The sequence below is a fragment of the Pseudopipra pipra genome, chromosome 1 (genome assembly GCF_036250125.1).
Source record: "Pseudopipra pipra isolate bDixPip1 chromosome 1, bDixPip1.hap1, whole genome shotgun sequence".
Classification (NCBI taxonomy): Eukaryota; Metazoa; Chordata; class Aves; order Passeriformes; family Pipridae; genus Pseudopipra; species Pseudopipra pipra.
In genome coordinates, this window is record NC_087549.1 from 44754491 (window position 1) to 44774460 (window position 19970).

Below are 19970 nucleotides of genomic sequence, written 5' to 3' on the forward strand. Positions count from 1 at the left end.
GAGGAAAGTATTTCTACTGTGTTAATTGCAAGCAGGCTTTTGCTGTGAAGACTGTTTCAAACAGCGTAATTAAACGATTTTCAATCATTCTTATGCCAAAACACTCATAGATTTACACCTGCCTTTGATAGTTTGAGAAGATTATCGACATTGTACTGAAGATAAGTAACTCAATGCAAATGTAGGAGATTCCACCATGTAAAACAATCCTTACTGCCACAATGAACAGTGCTGGAACCTGAATGCAGCAGCACAACCCCTTTTCCCTTGTGTCAGGCGGCTGTACCCTGACACCAAAGCTGCCTATGGAAGTACCAGAGCATCCTCAAACCTTCCTCATGCTGCACAAAGTCTAACTGTTCTAAATAAAGTCAGATCAAGGAAATCCAACAATATGTAGATGGTTTGCCACGTAGCCCATGTAACACTTAACACTTCATTTCTTTTTTTAGGGGCTGATATAGCTTCTATAACCATGGCATTGGAAGCCATGGATGCAGAAACAAAGAAGTGAGGCCCAGAATTGCCTGCATCAGGGGAGCTGATGCAAATCTACAGGCTGCTTCCTTTAAAATATGAGTGAAAATTGTTATGTGAATTGAAAAGGACACACGGAAGACAGCAATCAGCTTACCCCTGGGTAAATATGCTACTACTGGAATAGTAGCATATTCCAGTAGAACTGGAATTGTTCTGAAATGCTTTTAAGGGCTTTGCAAATTTTGAGAATTTCTTTATTTTTTAAAGCTGGAACAGCTTTAACTTCCATAAGTCCACCTCGTTCTTCCCCCAACTGCCTTAAAAACTCATTCTGCATTTATTCTCACTAGTGACAGCTGTGAAAAAGGGTGTTGTTACAGAATGCTGATGCTGTGCAAACCAATAATGTTGGTTTCAACTGAAGTTTCCTCTTGAGGAACTTTTCAGGGCTAGGATGGGGTTTCCGCTCAAAGTGAACACACTCATGTTTGGACTAGTTTATTCAGTGGATGCTTTCCAGGCCTATACTCTCGACTTCCCAACATCTCTCACACTAAAGGAATGCAGTCAAAAGAATGCAAATTTTCTGGTACTCTCTAAACTGGAAAGGCCTTTTGCAACAAAAGAAGGTAGGAAAAACGTTTCTGAAAGACCAAGTCAAATTATTTAGTAATCTATTTATTACTTTCTGAGCATGTTGTATTTCATTTTGTCTACAAAATAGATAAAACCCATCTTAAGGTCTGGCAGGCATTTATCGCTATGCTAGAATGAAACAATGGGAGTAGAGGAAGGGTTAAATAAAATGAATGTCAAGGTACAGCCTTTAGGGTTTTTCTGCATTGCTATGAGATAGAGAGAAGTAAGAACCTGTTGTCTGGTTTAGTTTTGTTTTATAACAGCCTGCTGATCAGGTGAGATATAAGTAGGTATAATGGAGGTAGAGCAAAGATAATTTGCTCCAAGCGAAGAAAAATAACGTGGGGCTAAACTTCTCAAAGGATGTTGTTTTTATAATACTTCCTTTTTATCTGATTTTCTGCCTCAAGGAAGAAACAAAAAGGTCAGCCTTTTGCATATGATAAATATATTGGAGACGCTTGAAATAAAAGACTTTATTTTTTTTATTATTATTAGGAAAGATTATGGTTTCCTTCTCTAGCAAAGACAAAATTTGATTTTTGTTTCTTTAACAACAGGATGCTAAACTTCAAATCTTGTATTTCAGCAAAAATATGCAAAAATATTAGTATAGTTCAGGACAGCAAAACATCAGGGTGGTACTCGGTCAGTCTTCCCCGTCAAAGCTGTTACAGTCGGAATAAATTCCTTCAGTATTAATTGAGGCTGAGAGAGTGAGATCAAGAACAGCCTAATGACATTGTAAAGCATCTGGTGCTTTGTAGGTGCTGAAGTGAAGTAACTAAATTATTGGCTGAAGAAATTTGCCCATGCTCAGTGAAAATATAGCAACTTTACAATTCTTTTTTTAAATAAGAAAGGAGATCATGTTCCAATAAGATTTCAGTGTCCACCAGAAGCACAAAGGCTACCACCAACAAGAGCATATGTATGACTTCTCTGCATAACTACCCTTTTTTCTTGTTTCCTTGTTTTTCCTTACAATACTTTTTTTTTACTTTCCATTAACTGCAAGTAAAGTCTTTTGTCTGAATTAGGAGAGATTTTATCTACTTATAGCTGGATTTATCAGGTAGATATGTAACTGAAGATGTACTGTGGTAATTCTTGGCCAGCTAACTGGACGATGATGTGTTTCCACATAGTCTTGTGGAGAAACAGCAACCATTTGATATAATTGGACATAGTATTTTCTTACAGTACAGATTAAACTAATATGGGCTTTCAGAAGTGGGGTCTGGTTTCTAAGGCTAGGTACAGTCTGGGCACACTATTTTGTCTGTGATTCTTACTTCAGTACTTAAAGCAGCTGAGCATCAGGGCCACTAAATCGAGATAAAATTGATAGAACACATTACAAAGGTGCATGTTATAGCATGCTACATTTTAAAGATAGTTTGCTCATGAGCTTTCTATCTCTATTATTTTCTCTATTTTAAAATAAAAGACCATGAGGCTAAAAGTTTGCAGTTATTACAGATTCATTTCAAAGCAAAACAAAACAAGACAAAAAAAAAGGTTAAAATATTGGAGATCTGGGAGATAAATATTTTTCAAATTTTCAGGTTAAAATATGGAAAACTTCTAATAAAACATTCATGAATGAGTTCTGTAAGAAGAGTAAGTCATGAACTGGATGGTCTTCATAAGTGAAGAAAGCGTTTGCATATTCAATAAACTACTGATAATCCCTGTGCCTCTAACGGATCCAACTGATCTAGCAGGTTTCCAATGGATTCAAATACCAACCTCTAAAAGGTAGAAATGAATCAATATGCATGTTACAGACAAACTGACAAAGATGAATTAAGCTGTTTTATCTAACATAACCTTCTCTGGATTATTCATACATTACCTTCAACCTGTCTCATGCAGTAAGAATGATTCAAGATTTCTTTTCCATTGTGCCTGTCTTTCTGTCATATTTTAATGCCAACACGGTATTTATTAGGGACATTTTGCCAGGGGGTGTGTGTTCATTTTTGCCTTTCATTCAGTGAAGAGAGGTAACTTCACTGTGTCCTTGTGTTTCTTCATAGCATCACACCAACATGGCAAGCTGGTGACTTACTGTGCTACTGTGCTGTCAAAATAAGCATCAAGGACTTATAAAATGTATTTTGTTTGAACTTCTAACTCTGTTTAATTTTCACTGTTTAATGACTTTCCTTTTCTATTCCCGTCCTGCTTTCTCCAGTGCAACTAAAAGTCTGCAAGAGTATTTTGAATGAACCAGAAAAATATTATGGTAGCCAAAAGTTCATGAAAAATTGTATTCCATTAGGGAAGGAGGGAAAAATAAACAAAGTATCAGAGAATTAAGCCAGTGAACTGACATGACAGTCATGACTCTCCATTTAGAAGCTGCAGGTCAACTGTACATGTTGCATAAAAACACACTTATAAATTCTGAACAGTGAGTCAGAAATTGTGGTCATGAATCCACTTTACTGAGGCACAATTTATTAAGCAAGGTCTCTAGGTATGATTGTTATATTTATGTTATAATCAACCCTTCTTCCCCAACCCTTTGTCACAACTGGAATGGTATTTTTTCACCAAAGTGTTCTCCTTTTTAAGTGTGAACATTCCCCAAAATCAAGACAAAACTTGAAAAATGCAAAACACACATGTGCTTTGTGAACCTATAACATAGTTTGCAGAGGCACCAAGCAGATATTTGTTTTTATCTTTCTTATATCTGTGAGAGGACGTTTTCCAGGATGCTTTTTGCAGCTAGGTTGAGTCCAGGGATAAAATATTTGCATTAGAGTTTTATGAAACTAAAACCTAACCGCGGGCAGCAGAACTCCACAGAGCTGCTCCTCCTTATAAAAAGATGGTAGTCTTTATTAGGTTGGATCTTTTACTCTTTAAAATTTGTTCTATCCGCTTGACTGCAAAAATATAAACCATCTTTTCTTCCTCCTTCAACCTCAGATACTGGATATAGTGACTTCTCCAACTTTATGGTATTTTATTGACTTTGAAAATATACAGTATATAGAAACAGTTTTGAGCATAAATCTCTCATTTTGCCAAGACAATGATGGGAGAGGAACTACAATTTAAACAAATGAAAAAAGTCATTAATCATTCAGTCATATGGAAAGAATGTCATGTTCAAGCTAGGCAATGAGTGCAAGGAGCCCACCTTTGAATGCGTCATTCAGTTAGTTATTTGGAGGATCATCTTTAAGTCACTTTATATTCCTAAAAGAGGACATAAGAAGAATTTAAGAGCCAAAATTCAGTACTGTAATGGAGACTTCCTTTCCAATGCCTGGCAGTCATGGGGCTCTGGGGGTGTTGTCTCACCTCAGCTGTGGAGTTCTAGCCATGACTAAGGCAGACTGCTGTCCCTGTGTAGCAGCGCTTTGTCTCAGGAGTGGGCATTAACACCTTAACTATGCTCTGGAAGCTCTTAGTGACTAGAGTGACACACACTGTGGACTCTAATGAGGAAATCAAATTATGAGATTTATTTACAACAACAGCAGTAGTGAGAAAACAGGATAAAATTCAAACTAGAAGAAAGAATAGACTAGATTTGAAAAAAAAATTAAGTCACAGAGAAGTCAGATCTCCCTGGGGAGAAGGGGTAAAAATTAAGAACCTTTAATAAGAAATAAATTAAACATTTCCTAATGACTGTCAGGTAGATTTGTGGGAGAATGTCATATTGTTCTTTGCATTCTCTTGTGTCAAATGTTGTTGTCTTTTTAAGCAATCTATAGGAACTTTCTTATGCATGCTTCCAGCTAGTCAAAATCAAGTGGCCATAGAGCAGGAACGAATAAGCTGTAAAGTTGATGTATTTGAATCTAACATTAAAATTCAACAATAATCCTTCACTCCTTGAGTGTGCTTCTATTTTATTAAGTATTTCAATGCAATATAATTAATTTATTAGCAGCAATTAACGTACTGGTAGCAATATCCTTGAACAAGGACTGTAACTCAAGAAACCATGCTTCATAAAAAAAACTACTGTGCTTCTAGCGACTCCTGCACAATGGGAGACCTGATACTCGGATATCTGAAAGTCAACATGAAGTGAAAGTTTTATTAATCAGGAACTAGAACAGACTTATTATGTACCAAATATTTTATGTTATAAAGAGCTGCCATAGCATATGCACAGAATAAGCTGATGAGAGAATTATTGGGTCTTTGTTTTATTCATTTCTTAATTTAAATAAACAATTTATAGGCATGCACACTCCCTTTGTCTTCTTTGTGACTACCTGACACAGCTCAGGAAAGCAACTTCACTGTTCATTACAGGAATACCACCCAGAGGGTCCTTTCAAAAACCTTTGTGTATTCCAGCTGGGAAAAAGAAGTCTAAATGTTTTCCATAGCCTCAGACTTCAATTCTGTCATTATCAGTATTGCAGAAAAAAGATGATATTTCTTATTGTACTGCCTTGTAGATCAGTGTCACAAGGGAAATATCACAGCCTCCTTTAGAGGCAGCTGTCCTATTTTAGGTGTAGGTATATAATAAAGAACTTTGTATCTGACAGGCTTTCTTGAAGTACAATACTTTCCACCAGTTGAGAGCCTACTTTTATTTCCCCTATATGATAAAATGTATCACCTATTTACCTATTTACCACTCTTTTTTTGTCTATTTATAATTTAATAACATCTTTACTCTCTTGAGCTTTAAGAAATCGAACAGCTTCTCCTCAGTGTGCTGGTTATTTTTCTCCACTCTCTTACCTTAAAACCTTCACAATTAACTTCTGTCACCTTAAAAACCTTTCTCACAACACATTGCTCCAGTTGTTGAAGCATATGTAATTACATCCAACAGAACCTGTCCTGGGGCAAGCTGGTTTCATGCAATTTTTATAACACCTTTTTTCATTATTTAAGCAGAGTGAAATCTTTAGGACAGTGTGATTAAACTGAAAGTGGAATATTAAAGGTATGGTATTCTGAGAAAAGGCAGTTTCCTGCCATCTTTACGATAAATAGAAATTTATATCTATTTTTTTGTAAGTAAGAAAGGGTTCCATCCACTTGGCACAGATATTGGCTACATATCCAGTACCATCATTAGGATTTTTCATGGGTTGATATTAGAGTTTATTAGTACTTTATGGCTTGGGCTGTAGCTTAATTCAGTGGAAATAGAGCCAGTGATTAATATGACATTACAAGCCTGTCTAAAAATCTTTTCTGACTTTGTTAGACAAAATCTGTAAAAAGCAATCTGGGAAGTTAAAACAAGTCAGGCATGCTATGCAAACATTTCCAGTGAGATGTTTCTTCAGTCTTAAGAACTCTAAATTGCCATGTACAGAATACATGGATAAATGTTGTAAACTGATTATTAAAGCTTGCTGGGATGGGAATTTCTGCTTCATGGGACATTCCAGATTGGATGGGAACAAAACACCAACACTGCAGTCTCCTGCTTTGCAGAACAAACTATTTTGGGCCCATAACCTCACCCACAATAAGGCAAACTGGGCAGGCAGCCTGCCAGGCATCTGGGGAGCTGGGCAGCAGGTAAATCAGCCAGCAGGCAAAAAGAGGGCTAGGCAGGCAGCCAGCCAGGCAGCTTGCAAGTCCATCTGCCACTCAGGCAGCCGAAAAACTGGCAAGCTAACACAGCGGTTGTCTCCCTGGCTGCCCAGTAGGGCAAACTGGGAGCTGGTCAGCCAAGCAAGCCACTTGCCTGCCAGGGCAACAACCAGGATAGTCCTGTTGCCTGCTGCTTTCTGTCAGTGGCTCTGAAGGAATGCGTGTATTCCCGTGGAAAGTGCCAATTCTAATCTCTTGGCATCCACCTATTGCAGGAGAATACATTTATCCAGCTCCACTTCTTACAAGAAATGTGTGTAATTAATATATTGAGTTACAGACAGCTACAATGAAAGACTTGTTTGTTTACAGAAAGACTCAGGCACAATTTAAGATTAAAATTATGAAATGTAACCTACCTGCTGCTTGGTTGCATTTATCTCACTGCTCAAATTTGTGTTTTCAAGGTGTTCTGCTGTGGTGCATTTGCAGAAATATGTCATGTACAGCAACTTGCCTCCTTCTGCCACTTCATTCCACATGGGAACAAAGAATAAGGCATTTTTCTGCCTCAGTTTCTGATTAAATTTTATCTGGTGCATGTTCTTGGAGTATACCTAGATGTTCCTAAAATATATATAAATGGATGGCACAATGATGCTGGAAAAATCACTTGTGGTTGCTGTTTAGAAAAATGGTTATTCCATTTGCTAAGGGCAAGCCAGACCTGTGTCCTTCTGCCTGAAGGATTTGAAACTCATAGCTAATTTTCTGGGAAGACATCCTAAAGAAAATGTTTAAAGGAAGCAGATAATGGAACACTTTGTCTGCCTAGAGGTGATGGACCTATGCCACAAACTATTCAAGATCAGAGAGAGATGGCATGGAAAGATTATGGCTTTCACCTCTGCTGGGAGGTTGGTGCTTTGGTTTCTGTATGTTATAGTAAGGGTTCTCTACATAAAAATGAAGAATGTAGAAAGAACAGGGGATGTAACTCCCCATCTGCCTGACTGCAGAATAGCACCCTGACCTCTGAGCATATACAATTATTCATGTTTACTTTTATAACCTGAAGCACTTTATCTCTCGTGAGTGCTCTAGCTTCAGCAGTCAGGGTAGAAAGTACAACTCTGTCCAGTCTGGTTTATAGCCTCAGTTAAGGACACTGTCTTTGATCACCGATGTGGGTTTTAACACCAGTCTCTCATAGATGATCCGTTCACAGAAAATCTGGGAATTGCTGTTCCTGTTTGGTGTGACTTAAAAGATTGATCTCTCAGAGAGAAAGTTTACAGGCTTGAGCCCAGGAGAGGACTCCTGTGTTCCGAGTAAAAAACCTCAGCTCCAAAAAAGGCAGTCCTGGAGCCACATCTGGGGCCACCTGACAAATCATTTGAATTCCTTCATGCAGTGGTCACACTCAGTTTGTGATGCCCTTCTCACACCTCCCAAATTGTTATGTCCATGTTACTCTTAGGGCTGTATGCCAAGGTCAAGAGGACAAAATAGGAGCATCACCAACTTCTGAATTTCTTTTATGTGTGTAAGTGCTTGTGGGGAGGGACCAGGATTATACAATAGTTCATATTTCAGAACAGTGAGAAAGCACTAGCTGCTGTAGAACTCAGGGGTTATTAGCACTCTTAACTGGTCTCATATCAGTATTACAGAGCCTCAATTCTGTAGCACCCTGTGAAGAAAGTGCATGACCTGGAATCTTGCTTGTATTGCTATTTGCAGCATCTGTGATCTAACTCTGTGTTGACTAACCCAAACTGGGTCTCATATCTCTTCATGAAAGACTCAATATATTTTGAATTAAACATAAGGTCAAGATCAGAAATGAGTAGGATGAAGAAGGAGGAATCCTGCTGGTTTTGACTTCAAATAGGAAGAGTAGAAGAATCAAGGGACTGACATATAAGAGAAAGATTTAAGGAGACAAAAGAAGAGGAAAGAAGCAAGAAGTAAACAAAATAAAAGCATAAAAGGAGGTTAAGTGTTTTAAAAAGGGGAAAGTATAGGAATCATGGGAGTTATACACGTAAGAGATATTTTTCCATTTCTTATGTCCGCTTGAGAAAGGGGAAAATCAAATACCATATAACATTACCAAACTGAGAATATAAACAGGCTTATAATAAAACTTCTAATAAACCAAAAGTATACAGTTTTAAATTACTATTAGAAAGCAATCTGTATACTGACTGCAAAAATGATCAGAAGGCTCAGGGAAGAGAGAAAGGCTTTGGCATAAACTCAGAATATAACTTTCTTCACACAGCGCTTAGCTTACTTGTCATTGCTTGATAAACATGTTCATCCCACATGCTCATATCCTCAGTCTCCTTTTGAGGGGTCAGCATACTACTGCAGCATCAGGGAATCATGTTCAATATTTCAAAGTAACGCCTTTAATTTTCTAAAATTTTTGGTTTTTTTTTCTGATGTGTAACAAACACGAATCTTTTCTCTTAGAAATACATTGAAATTTTGCAATAACATAAAGATTTCCCATGCTTTGAAGTTCTGAACAAGTAGTCACTAGTATTTTAGGGAACACAGGTGGAGTGGGTTTTTTCCTTATTACTGCTTGCTACCTGGCTGACTGAGGACGTGCAAGAGAGTCTTGGGATCTATCCTTGGACAAAATGTTCTCAACTTGGTCAGCTTTAGGTGAACATATTAAAACAACACTGCAAACTTTTATTAAGTCCTAAAACAACAGCAGCTGGAATGGAATCTTCCTGGGTTTGGCATGTAATCTGAGGGCTCTGAAACTCGTGGAGCCCATTCCTCTCTTCCCGAGGTGCACAGAAGGCACGAACACTTTTCCTAGCCTCTGTGACTTCTGTCCCATGTTCCATGACCCACACATTTCCTATTAATCCAAAAACATGTGGAATAATGGGAAATGTGTTTTACTGCAAATGAAAGTGGCAAAGGATGAGACTGGGCCATAGAGTAATCAAAAAAAGTAATGAAGATATCATAATAATGTCACCATGTAATTATGTGATATTTTGGGTTTGGTTGCTTTAGAGTCACCATATTACCGTAACATCATAGACTGGCCTTCACTCTTTTGTACCATTTATGTAGTGCAAAGGGAACTAATCCCAATTCTTGTGCAGGGACTTCCCTGACACAAAACCAGTCCCTGTCAATAGGAAGATCAGGCAGCCCTGGGAGAAAGAGAGTTATAGATCTGCCACAGAGGTAGCTGTAGTACTCAGTCCTACTAATGCTTAATAAAAAAACCGATGATATTGGCAGAAATAAGAAAAGAATATAAAGGGTTCAGCTTGCAGTGTCTCAAGGAATTTATTCACATCTATTCAGCTAGATGGTGGTTTTCAGTAGGTAGTCTATAGGTTATTGAAGGGTTGCGAGGTTTGCAAGAGCTTGCAGAGTATTAAACCTGTTTATGAAAGCATAAGCATAGCAGGCAAAGGTCTCTACTGTGATCTTTTACAGTCCATAGACTGAAAGCGAGGCAAATCTTCTAACTCACAACAAAGTAACTTTGGATTATATTCACAAAAACAATGTTGAGGATGTGAAGGTTGTTTCTAAATGGCAATGAGTATGGTATGGAAATAAGTAAAACACCCCTGCAAGAGCTGAATGCAACAATAGAGATGATATATTTTGACAAAATTTCCTTCCTTGCAATAGTAGTCTTCTTGTAAGTGCTTTCTAATTTAAAAGCTGAATCTGTTTTAGCATTAATCTAAAGCCCTGATGATGGCTTTCATGAGTCTGATGAAGCAAAATACTCAAATACTTTACTTCTTTGATGAATTGAGAATTTTACTGTTCACAAGATTTTTCTTTCCCTTAATTAAACATTTTTATTCTTACAGACTTGTTTTTTACCTCCTACATTGTGGAAACAATTACAAAGATAAGGCTGAAGATAACACATTTCTTTCAGCAATAGTGGTGTTAGATACTGTAGCACTCATGCAGGATGCGATATTGATCTTTTACTGTTATTTGGGGCAAACATAATTATAGCTCTCTTTTGTTTGCATTGCTCAGTAACGTTACAGGTTCTGACAGCTGTATGAGCATCTCAGAAGAAAAAAAAGAAATGTGTGAGAATATTGTTCAGATCAAATTTTGTGAAGCACTGCATTTTTTATATCTTGCTTTGTACTGCAGTGAAACTCACCAGGCAAATTCACATCTCAGCTTATTTACAAATCAGTAATATTCTACTTACATATACCAGATCTGAATATAAATTACAATCTCTTGCTGAAACTCAAAAAGAAATGGAGGAACTATTTATAACTATTTAGAAAATAGATAAGATGCTCAGAAGGTTGGAAACAGAAAGATCTAAGTCTTTTTTTTACTGCCACTATCTTATTTCATGACCCTAAGAATGTCTCTTCATCTTCAGCCCTATTTTCTCTGTAGTCCTTTGTTTGCTGTACCTACTTACACTACAAACTTCTGGGATAGAGACTGTATCCCTCTTTCCATGAGAGGTATTTGGTACTGTAGCGATTGGATAGTTTTAAGTTACACACGACTATGAGCAAAATTAACAGATAATTCTACCAATACATTTGACAATACAAATTATTCCGAACTAGGAAACTTTATAATTCATGAGAGGACTCTGACTTCAAATGGTCCACTTCAGAAAGCTGAGATTTAAAGACAAAACATCGACTCTGCAACAAAACAGCACAGAACTTGACCCAAGAGTGCTTCTGTGTATCATATGTTGTTTAATATTTTCAGTAGTTAACCTTTTCCTCCTGAAGTGAATTGTGTAGCTTTAAAAGTTCTTTAAAACTCGTACAGTGAAGAGGGGGTATTTGTTCTAGAAAGAGGGAATTGGCATTTTAGGCTTCAATGTTACGGGTTGCTGCTATGACAAACCATAGTTTGTCATGGTTTTGAAGTCTCTCTTTTAGAACGGGAAAGGTCTTGGGTCTCAGCACTCAAATGCAGGCTTAAATCAGTGCCAATACATATGTAATTCACTGATGTCATAAGAACTTCTAATGTTTTTAAAAAATTAAGCATGGTTGTGTTATGTTTCCTCAGTTGGCACTGAATGAGTCCAATATATTTGAATAAAATACTTTAGAAGTTCCTCCAGAGTTCAGTGCTAGAGGCACTGGAGGTCAAAAAACCTGTCTGGACATACAACTATGGCTTTCTCTCTGTGATGATACCACTATTGCATTTTGATACAATTGTGTCATTTAAACTCTGTTCATATATTTACAAAATGATTAAGACTTAACTGCAGCACCTGACAGAATATTTAAATAATTAATTAGAAAGAACACACAGATCACTGAATGAAGCTATTGTTAAAAGAGCTACTGAACACAGCTATTGTACTGTTACTGCAGATGGATTAGTGAAGATCTGTCTTTGGAAGGTGGTTATTATTAAAGATTTCCATGCAGGTTGGTTTCACAGAAAAACAAAAAACCGACTGTTGGATATTAGCAACTAGGCTCCATTGTTATCGTCCCAAGATTTTTGTCAATTTATCTTTTTTTTATTTAATTCATTTATTTTATATTCTTGTCCTATTTAAGGAGATGCTGAACTGAAGAAATAGATTTGATTCCTTCAGTTTCTTTGTTACATGCAATTTATTTATATAATCTTATAACATTTGCTTCCTGAGTCACAAATCACAGATTAAAAGACTGAACCTTCAAGGTTTGGGAAGTGACAGAGGCATGGACATAATTCGAAATATAAAGGCTCTTGCATAAAGAAGTGATAGTTGAATAGATTGGAGCCAAAAAGGTCTTACTTGAATCCAGTTAAAGAACATCTGAAATGTGAGCAACTTTACAAATGGTGAAGAAACAGAATAAAACTAAAATACTTCAATTAATATTGATATTATAAATTTTGAGATTTCTGACAAAACAAGGTATCTTGGAGTAACTAACAATAAGTCTTTATTATTTGACAAGCACCACACTGATGATGGCTTCACTGTGTCTAAAATACTCTATGCAAACATAATAAATGAAGCTTAGATTTTACAGAAAATAAATATATTTACCAGTTATGGAACCTATTTCTCCCGTGGTTTCATATATAGTGCTTCAGATAGCTTATTGACTAACCTTAAGAGAAGATCATAAAAAGCCTTTCACCTCATGCTGAATTATGTTCGTACTTGTTCACTTCTGTACCATATTAAACAAATAGAATTAGGTGAGCCATCATAGATGTCAAAGTTCAAATCAACATCTTTTTTTTTCCTGAGAAAAGTATTACAGTATAATGGCTTGATTCTGTTTGAAGATATATTTTAGAGACAAAAAGTCCCAGTGTCATATAAGAAGACACAATTCCTGTGTAAAAGTACTTTTTATAAAAGCAGAAGGGAAATAGAGCAGAGTTTGCACTTATAGAAGTATTGCAACAACATGATGAGATATCTGCTGATGTGACAAGGTATGGCAAAATAAGGAAGACAGATGAAACAGAAGAAGATAGTATTTGTTTGCTTTGATCCTTTCTGTGTGCTATTTCTTTTATTTCTTGAGACATTACTTAGATAAATTTTCTTGCCTTTTTTGTACCTTTTTAATTTGATTTGGATTTTAGCTTGCTTTCTGTTTTCTGTATCAGTTCATAAGAAAAATACTTTCTAAACCCACAGAATCTGCAAAGTGCTTGAAAGACTCATCTACTTCATCCTTGGCTGAAGGCAGGAAGAAATGTACCTATATCATTCCTAAAAAAAAGTTTTTTCCAACATTCGCTGAGAGTTTACAACCTACCTGGGCAATACTTTCATAGGGTTTTAGATGTTAACAATTAGAATTTTCCCTTAGGTTTACTCTTAGCTCACAAATCATCATAGGCTTCTCTGAGTACTTTGAGATGAAACACAGATCATCAGTTTAAAGAACTTAGGAAAAGATTATCTAATACAAGGACTTTCAACCTGCTTCTGTAGCAAGCAGTAACCACAGTCCCAAGTCATTTATACCTGACATTCAAAACATGTCATTTTATTATAAAGAGAACTGAAGTCTATTCAGTGGCATTCACCTCTGGAATACACTTGTCCCTTTACCTGCCAGCAAGAGGACTGAGAACTACCTGAGTTCTACCTGTATTCTCAGACCTCAAGACTTGCATCTGATACTGCATTTCCTATTACATGTATCCCATTTACCTACTTTATTTATTCACAAGACATAATGAAAGAGGTAGACTTGAAACTCTGAGTTTTTTTGTACTAGGAAATTATCCTTTAGGAAGTTCCATATATCTATAAGATTTTCATTTCTTCTTTGTAATAATCCACCAGATGGTTGCAGTCTACAGCAACAGTTTGTCTTTTATTGCTAATTGAAACACCAGCACTTATGTACATGGAGTTTGCTGTGGTGTCGTCTTCAAGAGCTCTAAAGTTTTGGATTTACATGCTACTGTGCTTTGTACTAATGTTTTATTTCATATAAAAACCCCCAACCAAACAAAACCAGAAAAAACAATGCTGGAAGACTTTTCTAGAAATTGCTGGCAGAGGATAGAAAAAGAAGAGATGTTTTAATTTACTTTATGATTTTGCATGGAATGTGTATTGTGTGGCTTAAACGTGTAAGAAGACATTATTGAAATGTTATGTATCTTAAATTTAATTGTGTTGAATATAAAAAGGAACATTTGTGATATGCATAAATTGTAATTTGAAGTGTTCTGTGTTGTAGTAAAAGATCCAGAGCATTATATATATATAAGATCCAGAGGTGTTATATTCATAGAATCACTGAATCATAGAATCATGAAATGGTTTCAGTTGCAAGGAAATTTAGAGCTCATCTAGTTCCAACCCCACTGCCATGGGCAGAGACACCTTTTACTAGATCAATACACTCTACTAGATCAATATACTCAATATAATTCATCCAGCCTGGCCTTGTCCATTTCCAGAGATGAGACATCCTCAACTTCTCTGGGCAACTTGTTCCACTGTCTCATCACTCTTACAGTAAATAATTTCTTCCTGATATCTAATCTAGCCTCTTTCAGTTTGAACCCATTATCCCTTTTCCTATCACTGCATGCCCTTGTAAGTAGTCTCTCCCCATCCTTCTTGAAGGCTCCCTTCAGACACTGGAAGGCTGCAATTAGGTCACCTTGAAGCCTTCTCTTTTCCAATCCCAATTCTCTCAGCCTTTCCTCATAGGAGAGGTGCTTCATCCATCTAATCATCTTGGTGGCCCTCCTTTAGACTCACTCCAACAGGTCAATGTCTTTCCTGTGCTGGAGACTCCATTAAATTGGATTGAATCTGTTCTGAAATCCTGTAAAAACAATTTTCTGCGAGTGTGGTTACCAAATGTACGGATCAAAAATGCAGGTAGGATCAAGAAGCTAATAACAGGCAAGGTTATAAAGGGAATAATGGAAACTGTGAAGTTGAATTTGGTGTATAACAGAGGAATGAAACTCGAAGACTGTCACTGAATGAGACTCCTGCTTCTTCATTAATACCAGTAGATAAGTTCTCATTTATAGTTTCCAAAAAGGGTCAGATAAGTTGATTATCAATGTTGCTTCACAATCATTTTCAGAGAGTAATTTGGAGAATTCAGTCAGTAAACATATAAAGACGTGAACTATAGTGCTTCTTTTTTAAAAAAATATTTTATTATAGGTATATTCAGGCAATATTTCTGTCATTACACATAGAAGTACAGAAACCTTGATTTTGGATAGAAGACATCTACTTTGGAATGTCTGCTGTTATTTTACATTTCTACTTGCTAAAGAACATAACTGCTTTGGAGAAAGTCTAGTAAAAAATATTAATTTCCAAGTCTTCCTTTCCATGGGAAGTCATATATCAGATACAATATAAAAGATTACTTTGAGGCTGTAATTTTAGATGAGGAAGTTCTCTCAATGATATGTTCCTTGTGTCCACAAAATTAAATTACTTTATTTTAATTTTCTCCTCACAAGATACTTAGTAGGTCTGCTTTCTCCTTTGCATCTTGCTCAAAAGGCAGTGCCACTACTGTTCCCAAGTTTAATCTATAAACCACTTCCTATATTACGCCCCTTATGCATTCTTCATGTTCCCTCCCCTGGCTATGAAGAGGAAGACTGATTTTCAGTTCTTTATCCCAGTTTTTCAGGTCACCAAACTTAAAAGAGTTGGCCCTGCTTATGTTTAAAATCTGCTCCTGGAGTCTGAAGCTGAATGACATACATCACATTAGTTTTTAATATTACATAGAATCATAGAATCAGCCAGGTTGGAAAGGACCTCTGAGATTATCAAGTTCAACCCTTGATCCACTACCACCATGGTTACTAGACCATGGCACCAAGTGCCACGTCCAATCTCATCTTAAGAACTTCCAGGGACGGAGGATCCACCATCTCCCTGGGCAGCCCAGTCCAGTGTCTGATTATCCTCCCTGTAAAGAATTTCTTCCTAATATCCAACCTAACCCTCCCCTGGCACAGCTTAAGACTATGCCCTCTTGTCTTACTAATAGTTGTTTGGGACAAGAGAACCACCTCCACCGGGCTACAACCTCCTTTCAGGTAGTTATAGAGAGTGAGGACTCCCCTGAGTTTCCTCTTCTCCAGGCTGAACAACCCCAGCTCCCTCAGCCTCTCTTCATAGGACTTGTGCTTGACTCCCTTCATCAGCCTTGTTGCTCTTCTCTGGACCTGCTCCAGCATCTCAATATCCTTCCTGAACTGAGGGGCCCAGAACTGGACACAGTACTCCAGGTGTGGCCTCACCAGCACTGAGTCCAGGGGAAGAATCACTGCCCTGGACCTGCTGGCCACACTGTTCCTGATCCAGGCCAAGATGCCATTGGCCTTCTTGGCCACCTGGGCACACTGCTGGCTCATGTTCAGCTTCCTGTCAATCCAAACTCCCAGGTCCCTTTCTACCTGGCTGCTCTCCAGCCACTCTGTGCCCAGCCTGTAGCACTGCAGGGGGTTTGTTGTGGCCAAAGTGCAGGACTCAGCACTTGGCCTTGTTGAACCACATCCCGTTGGAATCAGCCCAGCTCTCCAACCTGTCCAGGTCCCTCTGCAGAGCCCTCCTGCCTTCCAGCTGATCGACACTCCTTCTCAACTTAGTGTCATCTGCAAATTTGCTGATGATGGACTCAATCCCCTCATCTAAATCATCAATAAAGATATTAAACAGAACTGGGCCCAACACTGGTCCTGTTGGCCCAACACTGATCCCTGGGGGACACCACTAGTGACCGGCCACCACCTGAATGCAGTACCATTCACCACCATTCTCTGGGCCCAGCCCTCCAGCCAGTTCCTAACCCAGCACAGAGTGCCCTTGTCCAAGCCATGGGCTGCCAGTTTTTTCAGGAGTGTGCTGTGGGAGATGGTGTCAAAGGCTTTGCTGAAGTCCAGGTAGACCACATCCACAGCCTTCCCCTCATCCACCAGGTGGGTCACCTGATCATAAAAGGAGATCAGGTTGGTCAGACAGGACCTACCCTTCCTAAATCTGTGCTGTCTGGGTCTGATCCCTTGTCCATCCTGAAGGTGCTGTGTGATTGCACTTAGGATGATCTGCTCCATAACCTTGCCAGGCACTGAGGTCAGGCTGACAGGCCTGTAGTTTCCCAGGTCCTACTTCCGGCCCTTTTTGTGGATTAGCATGACATTTGCCAGCTTCCAGTCATCTGGGACCTCCCCAGTGAGCCAGGACTGTGGGTAGATTATGGGGAGTGGCTTGGTGAGTTCTTCCGCCAGCTCCCTCATCACCCTTGGGTGGATCCCATCTCAAATTGAACTCCTACAAGGGTGGATCTTGAAGCCTGTTACATTCTGTCCAGTCTCACTCCTAAAGAATATTTTACAGTCACCTTCCAGACATGCCCCTCCTGCAAAAACCAGAGAAGTTTTCTTGATAGCGTTTGTGTTCATTTCCTCCTTTCTGAGTACTTTCCTAGCTTTGACTTTACATGTTCCTGTTTTACAAACACACTGTTCTCAGTCATGACTATTTTCATCCTTCCTCGGGTAAGGGAGGAACCTTCATCTGTGTTAGTTTGCATTGACCTGGAAATAAACAAAAGCATTTTGAAGGAAATGGAAAAGTCTTTTGTGAGTCTGCAAGACAATATAAGCTACTTTGGCTGAACTGCAGTTCATTACAAATTTTCCATGGTTGAAAATACTGACTCATCATACTTGTAGAAAAAGTCTTTTATTATCCTTTCATGTTTCCTATATGATTACATGGACTTAAGTGTCATCTGTCAGCTTCTTTTGGAAAAATAGACTTGTATGGGTGTTAGTTTAAACATAAATTCTGAATCTCAGTTTACCTATCAGGTACCTTGACTAAGTTCATGGTGGTAAATCAAAAGACAAAGACCAAGAAAGCAATTCCACAGAAAACAAAATAGAAGCAAAGTGAAAGTGGTGTCATACAGGAAAATGACAGATTCTTTGAGGAAAGCTCTTGACTGCTGCCTATCTGGTGATGCAAAGTCTTGCAAATCATGCATTTCTGAACTCACATCTATACTCAGGGTATGTCTGTCCCTTAAGGATGCTGACTTGAAAGGGGTGATAGTGTTGGATATATGCAGTGAATCAGAAAACACTGCCACAGAGCAGTGATACCTGCCAGCTGGGATAGAAAAAAATGGGCAATTTCCCTCAGCCACCTCTGAATAGACAAGTCTGGAAACATGATGGAGCTGGTGAGGAAAAAGATATACATAGTCCTTTACTGGTTTTATCCATTACTTTGCACACTTTCTACTTTTAAATTAATAAATAATGCTCTGTTTTGAAGAAGATATTTTTAATTCAGTGTAATCACTTCCTGTCATAGGGTCCCACAGTCAAGAGTGAGAGTACATATAGGTACCAAATTAACTTATTGGGTTGTAAGGGCATAACCTGTACAGATCCCATAATCAGGTCCTATAATCATGAATATTAACATAAAAAAAATAATAAGCCAGTAACATAAATCATCATAGTAAACAATAAATATTTCTTGTTAGACAATATCTTGGTGGGTCATAAGGAGGTTAAAGTTGTGTATATGCTTTTGTCATGGCTAACCTGCTAATACAGCAAATTTAAATAATAAATGTGATTCAGATAAATATGACCATTGCACAATTACTGTGCAATTATTCTTGTTTCCCACCAAAACTCTGCAGACATCCTGTACAAAATCATAAACTATATTTAATTAAATAATACATCAGTGTCTAGAGAAAGATCTATGCAATGACTGTCTCTTCTTCCTGATGAAAATGCAAATGTAACCATTAATAGTTTATAAATAAGGCTTAGCTAGAAGTGGGATAATGTGTATCCTCCTTTAAGCTAAATAAAAGAAAAATTGTTCCATAGAATTCATTGATGTAAAATCCCAAATAATTTTTTATTTTGGAAATGTACCTTCAATTATTCATCTTCTTCTAGACTTTTTCTTGGGAAAAGAGCCCCCAAAAAACTTACAAAAACTGGTAATGACATTTTTTTCCCTGCAGTGAAATGAAAATGCCCGTATCACAGCCTAAGCTTTTATCTCAAAACCAGAATGCAACTTAAACAGGATATTGGATATTACTGCAATGCAGAACGCATATTTAGATTCAGTGCAGGACAAATACTTCTGCTGCAAGACCATGTGATGGAAAAAAATTAAATGCCTGTCTTTCCCATAGCCTACAAAGTGAATAAAAACCCAAGAGTCGGCAGTTTGCTTAGCGTATTAACCTACGGACCTCAATATTGTAAAGTGAAAATATGGATCAACTCCGACACTTCATATTCATAGGACAAATAGAGTTTGGATTAAATATTTCTCAGGAATCTGTGGAAAATCAATAGTGTTTACAGAACTAGTAAAGCTTAGTTTGGATGCTGAATCTTAAGCCTTTTGTTTATAAGTTCTTATGAGTAAAACCTTAAAGCAAAGCTTTGTTCCTAGAGTTTTGATCTCTCTGTGACTTCAATTTTGAATGTAACAAGACTTAAGAAAAAAAATAAAAATTGGTACTGAAACTGGCTTAATGTGTTGTATAGATTTTCTGACACCAAATTATTATTATTTGTCCCCTGTTGACACTATTGCACAAGGATTTCTTAAATGCAACTTCCAACCATCTGATTGAGATTCTTCTATAACAAAGTTAAACCCCCAGGTAATTGTCAGTAACCTCCCTGGAATATTGACACTCTAAAAGATAGGAAAACAAAAACATCTGATGATCTGAATGGAAAATAGATTTCTGCACTGAGATAGTCAAACAGAACCCTGTAAACTT